At 38.7% G+C, this 18,488-nt stretch overlaps 2 non-coding genes across 2 annotated transcripts; one reads left to right on the top strand and one right to left on the bottom strand.

Annotated features, from left to right (window-relative positions):
• Positions 1–2,662: 2,662 nt before the first annotated feature.
• Positions 2,663–2,737, bottom strand: Trnaa-ggc (transfer RNA alanine (anticodon GGC)). Its single transcript has one exon. It is a non-coding gene; the product is annotated as a tRNA-Ala (tRNA).
• Positions 2,738–3,175: 438 nt separating this feature from the next.
• On the top strand, positions 3,176–3,250 carry Trnaa-ggc (transfer RNA alanine (anticodon GGC)). The gene has a single exon. It is a non-coding gene; the product is annotated as a tRNA-Ala (tRNA).
• Positions 3,251–18,488: the final 15,238 nt, after the last annotated feature.

Genomic DNA, 18,488 nt, shown 5'->3' with positions numbered 1-18,488 from the left:
AAATTGTGACCACAATACTAAAAACAAAATCGTATCGCGCTTTTAATGAACTTGTCAGCGAAATGGAAGATGATGGGCGTCTTGTTAATTATTCCAAAGTTTAGTGGCTCTCTCGTGGAAGAGTATTGGAAAGAGTGTGGAAACGGCGAGGGGAACTTGTTGTGTGGTTCAATGGACAAGACGACAATAGAGCTAATTTGTTTCAAGATTTGTTTTGGCTAGCTAGGCTAGCTTATCTTGTTAAAATATTCGATATGCTTAATGAGCTCAATACCACTTTACAAGGAAAATTAATTGATACATTCATAAAGCTATACCTCCAAAATCGCATCATTCAAGCAAAAGTTCAATGTTTGGAAAAATAAATTTCTAGTAACAGCCTGAACAGTTCGAAAACCCTGAAGACCTTCGTGTATGCATGTAAATGAAAAAAATAGAGAATAAGCTGGAGCGACGTATCATCAAGGCGGCGAGCTCTCATTTGCACACACTGCTTGAGAGGTTTGAAGCTTATTTTCCGCTGTGGATTTTGAACCCCTTTGGCGAACAGCAGCCTCCGGGAACTTTAGATCATATTCTTGAAAAAGGCTTACCATATGTTCTCTTTTAGGAGGATTTGTCCTCATTCTTCAAGAAAAGTAAACGGTCCTCCGAGGACGCTCAAAAATGCCCAAATGTCCTCTTTTTTTTCATTTCGAGTTAGTTGCCTATACTTTCAACAGGACTTTTAGGCGAGACGTATTTATTTCCAAAAAATACTGCAGCCATGAAACATGCTAAATTACTTGTTTAAAAAGGTTTTACAACAAATTACCCTACTAGCTCTACCTTCTTAATTGTTATTGCAAACATTGCGCCAAAAGAATTGCAACAGAACCTCACATGTAAAAACAGCTTACTTTTCTTTGCTTTGTTTTTGTAACTTTTGCCTCCAACTACTAAGGAACTGTAAAACATCATCAAAGTCAAAGATAACAATTTTACTTTCGTTTTACTTGTCGTCAAAAACGTCATTTTTGGGTGGTGAAAATCTGGTAGCCCCATCTTCAAAACGATTTCTGTCAACAAGCGTTTTTTAATCGTGAAAAACAATGCTTTTGTTCCCAATTGGGCTGAAATTTCCACAAATATTCAGCAGCAAACGAGTCATTAATCACGTACATTAATGACTGCTAATTCTCTTTGTGTATAAATGGTCGTTGTTATTCTTGTCGTTGTTAATTAAGGTAAATCTATTGCAGCATAAGCTATCTATATTTATATCGGTAAAGGCTCACGGTTTCAATACACAAATTATTTCATTGTAATTTTAGAAATAGGGGAAACTAAAGGGTGCAAACTTACTGTGCTTGTTTCGTGCGGATAAAACTTTTCCAAAAATAAAGTGCGGACAGTTCTTTTAAAGATTGAAAAGCGCTACACTAGGGAACAGTCATTCGTTTTTCTGGCCTGCGATACTGATGAGCTTGTATAGCACAGTTACCTTGGCACAGTAATCTTTGTAGTTTTGCCATCAAAAATTTAAAATAACAACAAAAGAGAACTATTTTCTGCTCTTAAAACCATAAAAAAAATGTTAGATCGCAATTAAATTAAAATTGAACATCAACGTATTTATACAGGATGAAAATGCACCTCAGCTTCCACCGGCAAACAACCAGCCAATCAATGTCCTGCCTGTAAACATTGGTGATGTTTACGGTCATCAAGGTCCCATACAAAACCTCCATGGCGACGTTCATATATATGGCCAGCTACCAGGACCTGAAGTGGTTTCCGACTCAACAGCGACCTCATCTGACAAAGGTTGGTGATAACTTCAATTTAAAACTAATGACCAAGTGTGGGTGGCGCCATAGCACGGCTGCGGAGTCGGAGTCGGGACGCGTGTAAGAACACGTAAGACTAGCCGAGTCCCGAGTTGTACGTGCGCATGCGCAGTACCATATTACAGAACTAATATAGTCACCAACTGTAAATCGTAAAGGCTAAATAGCATATGGTCAGGGGCGTATCTAGAAATTCAAAAAGGGGGGTTCCGAATTTTTAACTTAGGGAATTCCCCGTTGTTTTTTCGTCTGACGTTAATGACGTCATAAAATAGTGACGGATATAACGTCATAAAATAGCGGTGGTAATGACGTCACAATAAGGAAAAAAATCATTCAAAACAGCCAATTAACGTCCAGCAAAAGCGAACATTTAGACGCAAAGCGAACACGTGCGTTATCGACAATCCTGCCAGGCGCCAGCTGCGAAACCGCTTAGTGTGCAATCGTTAACTTCAGGCGATAATCTAAACCACTACCGTGAAATATATGTGATTGATTTTGGTGGATCCAAGTACGGGACCACGCTAAATTACAAGCAAGTCTGTCGCCACCTGCAATACTAAACGGAGATCGTTTTTCCCGGGTGTTTTTCGATTAGCGCGACATATCAAACTACTTCGAATAAACGGTATAACTTTAATAGTTAGTTAATCTAGTTCAGCGTTCGATAACCGTTATAAGTTTGGGCGCACCTGGCGAGCCAAGCGAGCGCGATTTTTTTTGGTATAACGGCATTTATTTTAAATTTCTTTTTTATTACATTGCCGAAAATAAAAAGTTAAAAAATATGTCGATCAATGATGCAAGCAGAGCAGACTAGAACAACAACTAGCCTGCAGTGAGGTTCGAACTCACGACCTCCGGTCAAGCCGGGACCGTCGCTCTACCAACTGAGCTATGCAGGCTCAGAAGGGAACGAGTCGAGAAACAACCATACGCCAATGCTTGCTCAATCTGTTAGTGCAAGCAGCTTCATAACGAAGGGGATCGCCAGTATCATATCATAATACAATGAAACATATGTACACACATATATGTGTGCTTACAACTGAGATCTAGCCCTTCTGAAGCTGCTTTTTGACCAACGATAACGGCTTACGTCGACAGATTCGGTGAGTCTGCAATGGCTTTTCGGTGTACTAATAATACGTAAGCCGTTATCGTTGGTCAAAAAGCAGCTTCAGAAGGGCTAGATCTCAGTTGTAAGCACACATATATGTGTGTACATATGTTTCATTGTATTATGATATGATACTGGCGATCCCCTTCGTTATGAAGCTGCTTGTACTAACAGATTGAGCAAGCATTGGCGTATGGTTGTTTCTCGACTCGTTCCCTTCTGAGCCTGCATAGCTCAGTTGGTAGAGCGACGGTCCCGGCTTGACCGGAGGTCGTGAGTTCGAACCTCACTGCAGGCTAGTTGTTGTTCTAGTCTGCTCTGCTTGCATCATTGATCGACAGATTCGGTGAGTCTGCAATGGCTTTTCGGTGTACTAATAATACGTAAGCCGTTATCGTTGGTCAAAAAGCAGCTTCAGAAGGGCTAGATCTCAGTTGTAAGCACACATATATGTGTGTACATATGTTTCATTGTGTTAAAAAATATGTGTCAAATATTTTTGAATACGTTTTCAGTGTGTCCGCGACGCACTCGGCAGCTTTCCACGGCGTAACGGTAAAGAAGCGCTGATCTAGTTCAAAATGCAGCATGAAAACGTTAACAAACCGGACGTAGTGAAATCATTCGCGCGAAGCGCGAAAATTTTTCGCACTTACGTAGTTAAAATAGTCAAAAAGTAATTGAAATAAACTTGTATATAGTTTGTCAAAGAAGCGACGGGCCCGATGAATTACAGTAGGTTGCCGACCCCAGTCTTACACCAACATCTGATATTAACGCAGACCACTAACAGCGACCAACATCAGCACCGTCTAACTTGACGTTTTCAAAGAGAAAAACCGCTTGATTTATATTATTAATTGTCGAACACACACTTGCTGATCCGCCAACCCGAACGAATAACAATAGGCGTAAGAGAAAAACTATCGAGCCTTTACGGTCGACTAAACAAAAGACGAAAAATGGCGTTTTGCGTTTGATTTTGGTTTCGCATTTGGTCAAGACGCGTGACCCAATTCCATTAAAAAACACGCAGCTTCGGACGGTGAGTAAAACTCCGACAAAAACGAACAAAAAACGATGATGTCACTTACGAAAAGGGATACGCCACTGCATATGGTGTATATTTCCCAACCATGTATTGTGAATTATATGAACCCCTATAAGTCGTTGCAGAAGATCCACCATATGTAATTACGTAATGGGTGAAATAAAGGCTGTAGAGTCAGGGATGGACTCGGGACGAAATGTCACATTTGACCGGAGTCGGACTCGGGTTTACTTTTTTGGCCGGAGTCGGACTCGGGTTATTTTTAACCGACTCCGCAGCCCTGCACCACAGTAGTGATTTCTTTGCGTGCATTGAGCCCAACCCCTTAAACGCGACTGTTTTTGCGAGTTATCATTATGGATTTGAAAAATATTTATTTTGATAGATTTTTGTTGACATTAAAAGCGGCTACAATAGAGCAGTGTGCGTAACCAGGGAATATTTCACCGTAGGTATAAATTGACGTCATTCGTACCACATAGTGACATCTTTGCGTGTAATTAACCCAACCCCTTAAACGCGACTGTATTTCAAGTTGCTTGTGTTGGACTTCAAACACATTTGGTTTTGATCGGCCTTTCTTAAAGTTTGAAAGCGTCTAGATTAAAGCAGTGTGTTTAGCCAGGTTATATTTCACCGTGCGTACGAATTGACGTCAGTCGGCAATACCTTTATGACTTATAATGAATACAAACTGATAAAACACAATCATCATATACTAGTAATTAGGCCTAAAATTATGATTCGCATGTGGCTTTAAAGCACATTAGCAGCTGGACAGCAATGGTTGCGTTGTTTGGAATACAAAAATTAAAAAAAAAATCCCCATTTTAAACAATATAATAGTATCCCCATTTTAAACCTTTTCCGGACAAAATAAGCGTTTTTTAACCGATTAGTGTCATTTTAAGGGTTTTTGCATTTACCTATAATTAACGGCAAAAAGTAGGTCATGGGGGAGGGGTATGGCTTCGTTCCATTTAAGTTGTTATACGACGGCGTTAAATTAGTCCCATAATGATGGTAATGTCGTTTGCTACAACGATTTCCGATATTGCTGATCCCAGTATAAGCCTTTTGCTTGTTAAAGAGTTTTTAAGTTGGAGATACATCAAAAGTGATTAGCGATTATACAATAAATAAAACAGTGTAGGTAACTTGGTATAGGCCCTAAAGCAAAATCAGTTGCTGACAAAATAACACACATTAATTTTGGAAATAAAAAAAAGTTTATTAATATAACTGAGCAAAGCCAGCCTACGCTTACAGAAGGCATTTCTAGCTTATCGTTTGCTCGCGATTCGAGTTGAAGTAAATTAAACACGAGGCGTTAACCATTTACTAACTGTTCGGTGGCTGGGTTAATCTAAGCGTCCAGACAAAATGTTACGCTACATATTCATATGTGCTAGTTAACTCACATCATAAAACAAAATGTATTATATTCGTTTTATTCCTGCCTGGTTTGCGTTCATCTTTAAAGAATAGTTTTTTTTTCAGCAACATCATGGCAAGAAAAGTCTCAGGAAGCAGCTGATAAGGTCATCGGAACTCTACCAAGCAACCCAGTTCCTCTTGACATCATTCGTGATTCGCAAGAAACATTGGAGGAATTTGGTTTGAAAGGATTGAAGCAACTCAGAGGCAACCAGGTCAACTCAACCATGCTTCAACTCAACAAACTTTTTACTGCTGCAAAACAAGAAGCAATCGATGAAGCCAAAAGTAAGAAATTTAGAAATAAAGCAGCATATGACGATTACGTGGAGAGGCATGGCAATGTGGTCGGTATGACTGGAATAGCTGGAATTGGAAAAACTACAGCTATTATACAGACACTATCGGAGCTTGCAGATGAATTACCAGCAGATCAAAAGGGATATTGGCTTTTTAAATACCTAAAGACTTTAAATCTTAACAAAGAAATGGGTGTTCTAGAATTGCTGTCATCCAACCCAAACTTGAAACACACAAAAGAAATAGATGATCAAATACTGGAAAGACTTTCCAAATCCAACAAGCTGTTTATCTTTCTGGATGGTTTGGACGAACCTAGGTTCAAAGATCTTGGCCTGGATGCTCCAGTGATCGGATTGTACGATCGCGCAACGCCGGTTGTCATTCTACAAAACCTACTCCGTGGCGACATTCTTCCAAATGCTCACAAGCTGCTTACTTCACGACCGGGAGCTTTTCTCAAGCTACACCCAAGCTGCAAGCCCCACTTTGTAGTCAAGGTAATCGGCTTTAACGAAAGCTCTCAAGATTTGTATTTCCGACAAATTTGCCCGAAGCAAGAAGATTATGAAAAGGTCACAAAGTCACTTGATAAAAACCCACATGCAAAGGCTTTGTGCTTTCTTCCTATATTTGCCAAAACCGTCGCACCTTACATCATAAAGCATGGCACTAAAGATGGCACTTTTACGCTCACAGATGTGTTTGCGGCTTTTGTGGCTGATTGCATTCGCTCGCCTAAGTTTAAGGAACACCCAAGAATTTTGCGCAAACTTTCAGACTTGGCTTTATACGGAATGCTCAATGACAAGATCACATTCGACGAAGAAGACTTTGATGAAGTCGGACTTGATGCTGAAGGAATGGAGGACTTTCTCAACATGCAAGCTGTCTCCAGCGACCTCAACCTTCGTATACTGGAAGGGGATAAAGTATTCTTCTTCATTCATCTTCTGTGGCAAGAATTTTATACATCACTCAAGCTGTTGTTCGATACAGACCTGGCTACATTTTCTGGGCAGCTGCAAATCATGGAAAGTAATACGTGGGAAATGGTTCTTCGGTTTCTTTTCGGGTTGCTAAACACGGGACTCCACCGTAAGCTAAAGCCTATTTTTAAAATCTCTTCCACCGATGTTGCTAGCAAGAGAGGTTTGCTAAAAGGTCTGATTGATTCGCTTGGATCCCAACTTTTATCACACAATGGCGAGAGCTTTAACTCCAAATTGTTTAAGCTTTGCAGTTTGGCGCAGGAATCAAACGATGAAGAAATCACCGCGAAAGTGGCCGATACCCTCCCTGGAGAGCTTCGTATAAAGGTTGGAACGATCCTTCCCAGTGAAGTGTCAAGTCTCTGCCACGTGCTTCGAGCAACACAAAGGGAGCTGGTCATCAGCATCTCAGTCACATTTACCGGCAACGGTTTAGAAATGTTGATGGAGACTATGGCGAGAACCAAACACACGGTTTGTGAAGTTTTACTGTTGTTTTAAGTTTTAATTTTTATACACTATTTTCAAATGAATGCAACAAAGCAGCGGTAAACGCTAAACGAACCCTGCACCGTTTTGAAGCCACACAACATTTAACTTTCTGAAGCAAGAGTCGGTAACCTTTTCTAGTCGCGGACCTGACCAAAATTTAAAAAGGGCTCGGCGAGCCGTAATAAATATAAACTTGAAATTTTCCTAAAATGTTGAGTTTTAAGCGTTTCATTATAATAACTGTTAATCAGGGACGACCTAGTTTTTTGGTTGTAAATTAGCTATTATTTAACACTAGACGAAATGCCCGGCGTTGCCCAGGTTAAATAGAATATTTTCCAGTTATTCTTACTGGTTAAAAAATAATTACACCTACAATAACCATCATAATGTACGAAGTCTACCTGAATTTAATCTGGTTAAACAAAATGAAACAATCCATCATACTTTGGCTCTTTATTACTATTGCACATTACGTTGTACCATGCTAAACTGACAGCCTCATGTTATAGCCTATAATTATGGAATCAGCAAATAACCCGAAAGTTATGTTACGGATAGCGTATAAAGTTCTGAAGAGGCATAAATAATGCAAACATATTTTTGTAATGTCATAACAAATTTGCTTATGCCTAAACGTTTGTACTGCGTGTCACTAAATAAAAAATTCAAATCATGTCATATCGTAGGTCTAAAATCAGTTAACCTAATGTTTTTCCACAGTCAGAGTAACACCCCACAGCCTGTGTGAAAGCGGCATTAATAGAATGTCGTGTTTAATTATATGACTTATCTGCGTGGCTCTAAAGATCTAATTCTTTGTCTCCGTAATTTCCCAATACTTATTTAATTTGTTTAACACAATCTAAAGACTAAAAATTAACGTAGGCCTGTAACCTAAAAAGCAGTATCTAAAAGCCCTCTTGCCCTTTGCCAAGGGGGGCAAGAGGAGGGGCAAAAGTGCCCTTTTCATAAAAAGTGATATATTGCTTTCACAACGTTAAATATTATGCGACGGAAATCATAAAGGGGGTAGGGTTGAGCTACGGAATAATGCAATAAATTCGTAAAATGACATGCTTGACATTTGTTAAAACATTTTTAGTATCATTTTAAGCCAATCTAGAGGGCGTGGCTGCAAAAATTTTGCCGGGGGAATACCCCCGCACCCCCCAATATTTCGGCTCGCTACGCTCGCTTGCAGTCTATGTTGCCCTTACCAAAAAATTCGCCACCCTTGCCCTGAAATCGCTCCGGCGTCTCTGTAAACACACAAACTTGGCTAAACACGTCTCGCATATATTTCGTAACGAAAACCTGTGAAATTAGACTTTTACGTGGTTAAACAAACTGCAAAAAGCTATAAACGTTTGCACTGCGTGTCACTAAATAGAACTTTAATTATTAGGTCATATCGTGTGTCTAAAATCGGTTAACCTAATGCTTCCCCACAATCAGAGTAACACCCCACAGCCTGTGTAAAAGCGGTATTAATGTGAAAGCGGAATGGCGTGTTTAACTTTGTGACATATCTGCGTGGCTTTAAAGATCTAATGCTTTGTTGCCGTAAATTTCCAGTAAATTGTTCATTTGGTTTAAACAGTTTAAAGATGAAAATTTAACTTATAACCTAAAAAGCAGTTTTGTGTCTGAAATAGGTCACAAAAAATCACTAATTCACGTGTTACCAACATTGTATAAGCTGGCTGAAGCCGTATATTATAGCCGATAATTACAAAATAATTGCGGTATTTACAACAAACAAATTGCAACGTTGTGTGTTTTTTTAAATGGAGCTACTAAACACGACTCGCATATTTTACCTAACGAAAACCCGTGACATATATCGATGGAAAATCGCTTAAAAAGTAGTAGCAGCAATTATTCAAATTGGCGAAATTCAAGCAAATACGTAAAACCCATACTGCATCCAAAGAAAGAAAATCCTCTTTTAAAAGTAAATTTGCTTAAAGTTCAAACCGCTACAATAAACGCGATATAAACTTTGCCACATGAAACTTTATTTTTTAAGGCAATTTACTTCACGCAGGTTATTGCCTTATAAATGTGTGAAAAGGTTTAACCCGTTTCGTCATAAGGTTCTGCAAGTCGCACGCCCGCTCTTTCAAGTTAACATGCAACGAATGTTGTGTGATGTTTTTGAAATGGTATAAAAATTGCTCACCCGTGACCGGTTTGCGACGGCGTTCGCTTGAGATGCGAGACTTTCTCTCATAGAAAGAAAACAATTTTTTCTGTCTGGGAGCACACGAGTTTCTTTCTATTTTACCGACTTGCGAGGCGACTCGATTAAGAGGAGCAATAGGAGCCATACGTTTCTCTGTCTGTTTCCCTAAAACGCGAACATGCTGACCAACAAACTTTTCCATTTTATATATTAGATTTGAAAAAAGGACGGTAAAGCGTTTGCGCCAAGCGCGAAGAAAAGCTATTGTGCAAATATTTCATGTCCCCCGGGGGTAGCGAAAGGACGTGAGGTTCATCGAGTGTGCTGCCGCCGATAAACATAGTCTAATCATAACCAACAATAAAATTCAAAAAAAAAAGATATGCGGAAAATTTAATCGTTAATCTATGATGTAATTTGAATAGGATATTATGTAATTTAAATAGAACCGTTAAAATGTCGATATAGTTTATTTTTATATTTAAACCACACAAGAACTATAGTGTGCAGCACCATAAAATACAATCAGACATACTAAGATAGCGTAACGTTCATTGTTGATAGTACTAGTAGTTTATGTACTTCGCATCTTGGCCGAAAAAAATAAAATTTTTACATTTATGTAGTTAAAATAGACAACAAATTCTGGCAACGGCCTTTTGCCAAGTTGTAAAAGAGGTGGAGGGCCGGGTGAATTATATTGGCGGGGTTGCCGACCCCTGCTCTTAAAAGATACTTTAAACTTCTATCACCGCATGATGACAGTAGAGTGTCCCCGAGTTTTTTGACATTAGTGGACAACTTGTTTTTTTCACAACGGTTTGATTTCCTGTTGTTCACCGAGAATTGATGGCACACATATTGCTGTATAGTCGGCAAAAAATATTCATGGTCTGATGTTACGACGTTTAAATGGCGTTGTTATGCCGAAAAACAGACCGCCATTGCTCGCCTCTGAGATTAAACCGGTGGAATTAGAACAAATTACCAACGCGGTTTGTACAACTTTATTGCGTAATAACATGCGCGACTTTAATTGAGTCTATTTAGCTAAAAACGCAAAACGCTTTTTTTTTTTATACACTAATATTTTTCTGTTTTATTTTCTGATATAACCCTCTTAATTGGCGCGACAAATTACGTTTTTCAGTTTGTTATTGGACATTAGTGTTTGGGATGTTATACTCCGCACTCCCCAAACTCTTCGTAGTCACTGTCTTCCCTACAGCGTTAAACGCTTCCACCTCCAGCAAGTATTTAAGTTTTTTAATTCAGTATCCAGATTTTATTATTTCGTTGATGATACTAACTGGAAACGTTTTAACGCGAGTTTCATGTTTAATGAGGAGATAATTAATTTACAAATACAAAAACAAAGTTTTAAATAAAACAAAGTTCAACAAGCGCATTTTTAGGAGCAATAACTACAGTTTGAGTTTAAAACTGTTCGCATCTCATGCCTTAACAATGTGCGTACTCTATAGCTGAGTTAATAGGAATTTTAGTAAAATTGTTTTAGGCGCATAAATATTATGGCATTTCAACTTTAGGAACGACTCAATTAATTACAGTTTACAATAAAACGTCATATTAACCCGCATTTTTCCTTCAGCGACTTTACTTACACTTTTTAAACCACGTCATTGACTAAAGGTAGCCAACAATGGCGGGCGAGCAAACTGATCGGCGCATAAGTTGAACACCTCATCTATCCGGGACAGCGCACCCATCAATATATCTTGTTGTTATTTTGTAGATGGATGAAGTACATGTGGAGACGACAGGAGCACGTGACTTCACTGCCTTGTCCACCTGCGTCCAGAAGATAAACCGCCTGCGGTTGTACACTACGAGCGATCTGTCCGGTTTCGAAGTTCTTACTGCAGCAATCGCACGCAGAGAAACACCTGTAAGTTAACTTACGTGCAACAATTGGCATGTTTATGTCACAATGGTCATTAGAGTGCGATGGGGCGGGCGCGATTATCCAATCACACTATCGACAGTCAAGCGGATAGGGGATGTCCCATTGGTGAAACGGGGACGTGTGAAATAAATAAGGGGCATCCCCGTGGGTCAACCATTGCACAGGGGAAAGTCCCACCAAGCATGGGTAGTGTTTGGGATGTTCGTAGTCACCATCCAGATTTTAATATTTCGTTGATGATACTAACTGGAAACGTTTTAACGCGAGTTTCATGTTTAATGATGAGATAATTAATTTACAAATACAAAAGCAAAGTTTTAAATAAAACAAAGTTCAAACAAGCGCATTTTTAGGATCAATAACTACAGTTTGAGTATAAAACTGTTCGCATCTCACGCCTTAACAATGGGCGTACTCTAAGCTGAGTTAATAGGAATTTTAGTAAAATTGTTTTAGGCGCATAAATATTATGGCATTTCAACTTTAGGAACGATTCAATTAATTACAGTTTACAATAAAACGTCATATTAACCCGCATTTTTTCTTCAGCGACTTTACTTACACTTTTTAAACCACGTCATTGACTAAGGTAGCCAACAATGGCGGACGAGGCAAACTGATCGGCGTATAAGTTTGAGAACCTCACCTATCTGGGAAAGCGCCCATTCCAACATATCTTGTTGTTATTTTGTAGATGGATGAAGTACGTGTGAAGATAACTAGATCACGTGACTTCACTGCCTTGTCCACCTGCGTCCAGAAGATAAACCGCCTGCTGTTGGACAATACGAGAGATCTGTCCGGTTTCGAGGTTCTTACTGAAGCAATCGCACGCAGAGAAACACCTGTAAGTTAACTTACGTGCAACAATTGGCATGTTTATGTCACAATGGTCATTATTGCGATGAGGCGGGCGCGATTATCCAACCACACAATCGACAATCGAGCGGATATGGGAAGTCCCTGGGTGGAACGGGGACGTGTGAAATAGATAAGGGGCATCCCCGTGGGTCAACCATTGCACAGGGGAAAGCCCCACCAAGCATGGGTAGTGTTTGGGATGTTCGTAGTCACCATTCAGATTTTAATATTTCGTTGATAATACTAACTGGAAACGTTTCAACGCAAGTTTCGTGTTTAATGAGGAGATAATTAATTTACAAATACAAAAGCAAAGTTTTAAATAAAACAAAGTTCAAACAAGCGCATTTTTAGGATCAATAACTACAGTTTGAGTTTAAAACTGTTCGCATCTCACGCCTTAACAATGTGCGTACTCTATAGCTGAGTTAATAGGAATTTTAGTAAAATTGTTTTAGGCGCATAAATATTATGGCATTTCAACTTTAGGAACGATTCAATTAATTACAGTTTACAATAAAACGTCATATTAACCCGCATTTTTTCTTCAGCGACTTTACTTACACTTTTTAAACCACGTCATTGACTAAAGGTAGCCAACAATGGCGGACGAGGCAAACTGATCGGCGCATAAGTTTGAGAACCTCATCTATCTGGGACAGCGCCCATTCCAACATATCTTGTTGTTATTTTGTAGATGGAGCTTGTAAGTGTGGAGATAACTAGATCACGTGACTTCACTGCCTTGTCCACCTGCGTCCATAAGATAAACCGCCTGTTTTTGAACAAGACGAGAGATCTGTCCGGTTTCAAAGTTCTTACTGACGCAATCGCACGCAGAGAAACACCTGTAAGTTAACTTACGTGCAACAACTGACATGTTTATGTCACAATGGTCATTATTGCGATGGGGCGGGCGCGATTATCCAAGCACACTATCGACAATCAAGCTGATAGGGGAAGTCCCATGGGTAAAACGGGGACGTGTGAAACTGATATGGGGCATCCCCGTGGGTCAACCATTGCACAGGGGAAAGCCCCACCAAGCATGGGTAGTGTTTGGGATGTTCGTAGTCACCATTCAGATTTTAATATTTCGTTGATGATACTAACTGGAAAAGTTTTAACGCAAGTTTCGTGTTTAATGATGAGATAATTAATTTACAAAAGCAAAGTTTTAAATAAAACAAAGTTCAAACAAGCGCATTTTTAGGAGCAATAACTACAGTTTGAGATTAAAACTGTTCGCATCTCACGCCTTAACAATGGGCGTACTCTACAGCCGAGTTACTAGAATTTTAGTAAAATTGTTTTAGGCGCATAAATATTATGGCATTTTAACTTTAGGAACGACTCAATTAATTACAGTTTACAATAAAACGTCATATTAACCCGCATTTTTTCTGCAGCGACTTTACTTACACTTTTTAAACCACGTCATTGACTAAAGGTAGCCAACAATGGCGGGCGAGGCAAACTGATCGGCGCATAAGTTTGAGAACCTCATCTATCTGGGACAGCGCACATTTCAACATATCTTGTTGTTATTTTGTAGATGGATGAAGTACATGTGAGAGCAACTGGATCACGTGACTTCACTGCCTTGTCCACCGGACTCCATAAGATGAACCGCCTGGAGTTGGACAAAACGAGCGATCTGTCCGGTTTCGAGGTTCTTAATGAAGCAATCGCACGCAGAGAAACACCTGTAAGTTGACTTACGTGCAACATCTGGCATGTTTATGTCATAATGGTCATTATTGCGATGGGGCGGGCGCGATTATCCAAGCACACTATCGACAATCAAGCTGATAGGGAAAGTACCCTGAGTGAAATGGGGACGCATGAAACTGATAAGGGGCATCCCCGTAGGTCAACCATTGCACAGGGGAAAGTCCCACTAAGCATAAGTGCCTCGGAACCAGGATAGTTTAGTAATTTAAACTTAAATAACTACTTTAATAAGTTGCGCGACAAATGCAATATTAGCGTATTACACTTTGTTAATGCACATTAGTGTTTGGGATGTTATACTCCGCAACCCCCGACCCCTTCGAAGTCACTGTCGCCCCTAAAGCGTAAAACGTTTCCACCCACTTTTGGTTTTTTTAACAAATGGATAAGTTTTTAATTCACCATCCAGATTTTATTATTTTGTTAAAGATACTAACTGGAAACGTTTAAACGCAAGTTTCGTGTTTGATGAGGGATAATTTTTTGTACCAATAAAAAAGCAATTTTTTTTAAAAAAAACACAATAGAAGCAAACGAGTTTCAGGTACATTAAACCACAGTTCAAATTTTAAAACTGTAATTAGGAATTTTAGCAATATTGTTTTAAACGCATAAATATATGAAATTTTAACTTTTACAACGACTCAATTATGTACAGTTTGAAATAAAACGTTATAAGAGCGATCTATCCGGTTTCGAAGTTCTTCTATTTGAAAGAAACACCTGTTAGTCTTACGTTCAACAATTGACATTTACATGGTTTTGTCACTACCGCAATTATAATTCGTCTATTGACTTTCAACTTAATTTCATGAAAAAATGTATTTTGTTTCTCCGTCATTCAGCAAATATGATATTTTGTGCCCGGAGAGTTTACGAACCAATAAAAGATGCATACACATTTACTTGTCAATTCAACGGCTACGTTTTATGCAGATTTCACATTCCGTTACATAATACTCGATATTCGAACACGGTTCAAAAATCTGGAAAATCAATTTTGTAAAATGACTGAACTGAATTATGAATTTTTTTGGTAAATTTACTAACTCCGACTATAATGATGAATCACGTGTCGTGTACGTTTGATGTGTTTATTTCTTTAGAGCAATTGGTCGCGCAAATATTTATCGAGTAGAATCTAAAATTAACGTTAACAACTTTTCCGGTTTACAATTAATTTGACCTCTGTCTGTATTTAGCAGTTTAAATAGGTTTTATCAGTAAGTTTAAAACTTTCGTTAACTAACCAAACTATATTTTCTGTAGATGGACGAATTAATCGTGGCCAACTTGGGGTCACGTGAGTTGCGTTGCTTTGCAACAAGTGCAAGCATCATAAACAAGCTGACGTTGTTTGATTGCAACACTGCTGAGTCAAATCTGCAACCTCTAACTGACGCCATCTCATGCAGAAAGCATCCTGTATGTTTGTGTTAGTGGTTATGAGTAAATAAGTTAGCATTAACCGCACATGCATGAGTGTCTGCATATATTAGAGGGATGGGGGGCAAAAAATTTCTACGGACCATTTATATTAAACATACCGAGACATGTAGCTTTATCCTAAATACATCAGTGAGAATATAATACACGCTTCTATACAACTCGCCAATTACATACTTTCATAAAAAGTTGCATGGCTGGACGTTTGTGCTTCACTTAAAAAACGTCTTTTAAGCATAAAGTTGGCACTTGTTTTGACAAAATTACCCTCTCTTGTTTTGTCTAGTTAATAATTCAAACTGTTCTAACAGCCTTGTGCATATTGATAGATGTTTGAAAACGTCTGCAAACAAACACTCAAAAACGTCAGCCGAAGAGGGTTTGGAGACCTGGGACAAGCACATGGGACATTTACTTGGAAGCAATCTGTAAACCACAAACGTTCAAAAAACTGGTTGTTTATTCGGATACACACTATTTTGCGCGTTCAGTATTCACAATTGGGTTTATTTGCACCAATATCTGGATATTTTGTGCAAACGTTTGTAACACGACAAATAAGAAAAATTCAGTTTCGACAGCTTTTGCTTTCACACAGACATTGCTATATTCATTAAACACATTCGGTAGTGGCATGTTTTTCAGGCAAATATGTTGACTTATTTCGGTACTTCAGTATTAAGACACTAACGCAAATTTCTCGCATATTAATAATCTACTGCGAAAAAATTATTTTGCGTCATAGACACAACAGTTTCTTGTTTATCCATAATTCTCCAGATGTTCTACTTCAGCACAGCAGACAATGCCTTAGACCAGTGGTTCCTAACACGGCGCCAAGCAATTCTTAGGGGGTGCGAGCTCTATTTAAATTTTTGTAGTGATTTTAATGGTTTCGTTTCGTGTTTATTCTGTTTTTAAGATGTACTTTTATTTACATTAAAATTACACGCGTGTAGTTAAGTAACTCAAGTAATAATTCACGGTTTTGCAAATTTTTTTGAATTTTTGGACTAATTGCTAATTTTTACGACAGATTTGGATTATGTTTAGATACTAACTCACTTTTTTGCCAACATTGATTTAAAATGCATATTTTCTGCAAAATAGTTATAGTTTTGACAAAAATTCCCTGTGATTAGCCTACCACTGCATGATTTCTGTCTAACACATATTTATTTTCTGAAATACACATATTATCGAACGATAACGGCCCTATTCAAATATAGTTTGGCTGAGTTGCAGATAAACGATAAATGTTATCCTCCTATCCAACAATATTTGTTCATATTTTAATATAATAACACCCAGCAACTGGGGGATGCAACTGCTTTGCGCGAATCTATAATGTTTTTGTATTGTGTGTCGTCACACCTTTTGAAACATGATTAACGCAATGGTTAATTTTTGCGCTGCAGGCGACATTGTTACGTGGTTTCTACGGAGCCTTGTTACTGCTGTGGAGTCAAGGCCCTCACAACACAATTGTCAAAATCAGCTTAACAAAGTCAATTTATTGCACTTCGCGCCACCAACAGTAAATACTTCTTAAAATTGTCTCATTGATATGTAATTCAAAAAGACCGAATAGTTTTTCGTAGGGGGAAGCAAAAGGGAATGACCAAAACCGCCTTTATATTGTTTAAGTTGCCCAAAATTTTATTTTGGAGTGTGCGATGGGACGCACGACACCTTTGGGCTAAAACAATTTGATCAAAGTGGGCTAAACCTAAAAATATAATTAGATACGCGCGGAACGCTAAAAAAAATTCCATTTACTTGATCAAAATATACAGTTTGTGTGGGGAGGGCATAGCAACGTATTATACCTGACAAAAAAAATTTGCGTTAAAGACGCAACAGTTTCTTGTTTATCCCATACTATTCCCGATGTTGAGGGGGCAAATGCTCCCCTATTGCAGGCACTTATGGTCCAGGATTAGCAGACGACACCTTCGATGTTATGGAAGCTAATAGAGGGGAGATACGTAACAATTAAAATTTCTTGTCATTGCAGATGGAATTGTTGAGACTGTATAACAGCAAGCTGGATTTACGTGGTTTAAGTTTCCTGGCAACAACTGTACACAACATCAACAAGCTGGTATTATGGGATTGCAAAATCGCTGGTTCCGATCTGCAACCTCTAACTGACGCCATATCACGAATGAGTCGACCTGTAAGTCTGTGTTGTATCAATGAAGGGTGTGTTGAATATTGATATAACATTGAGGTGGATAAACCACGCAACAGCAATGCGTGTAAACTTTGGTAACTGAACCACTGTCTGGTGTACAATCGATTTTTTCGTAAACGGAATTTTTGTGACACTATTATTAAGTAATTACCGGCAGGGGCGAATGCCGGATTTTTGTTTGAGGGGTATGAAAAAATTGCAGATATGATGTCACAATGTTACGTCAAATCGTGACGTCACAAGTAACGATATAGCGTTACGTCTAAATGTGAATATTTTTAATATTACGGTATAACGACGGAAAACCACTCGCGTGCAGCGTGAAAAAATGTCTTTGTAAAGTATAAGTTTCCTAAACTTTAATTTTCGAGGGTGCGATAAGACGCACGACCCCCATGGATAAACCGGTTTTCAAGGGAGCTAAGACACCCAGAAACATAACTAAGATTTGAGGGTATTCCGAAATACTTTTGCATTCACTTCGTTACAATAGGAATAATACAGTTGGGGGGAGTCATGGTCACGTGCACTCTACCATGGATCCACCCCTTAATGGCTTCTAAAATGAACCTGACCTGGGTATATTTATTGTGATAGTACTTCTTCTCAATGGACCTTTATTAACTTGACATCGATTTTTGATTGGGTTTACTTATACATTCAATTTACCAACCAAAGCTTTTTACGATTATTAGCTCGATAAACATGTTCCTGATAAAATGATTGCACCCCAAAAAAAGATCCTACTTTGGCGCAAAAAACATTTCTGGAATTTGGTAGCGACATTTAGTGTTTTTTTATTTGCTACATCGCTGATTGCATAGCTCGGTTGTTTGATTGACGTTCCCGGTATGGCCGAGGTCATTAGTTCGAATCTCGCCGCAGGTAATTTTTACTTGCCTTGCTTGCAC

This window comes from Ascidiella aspersa, chromosome 7 (assembly GCF_963924565.1).
Source record: "Ascidiella aspersa chromosome 7, kaAscAspe10.2, whole genome shotgun sequence".
In the NCBI taxonomy this organism is placed as follows: domain Eukaryota; kingdom Metazoa; phylum Chordata; class Ascidiacea; order Phlebobranchia; family Ascidiidae; genus Ascidiella; species Ascidiella aspersa.
This window is presented reverse-complemented; position numbering and strand designations above follow the sequence as displayed.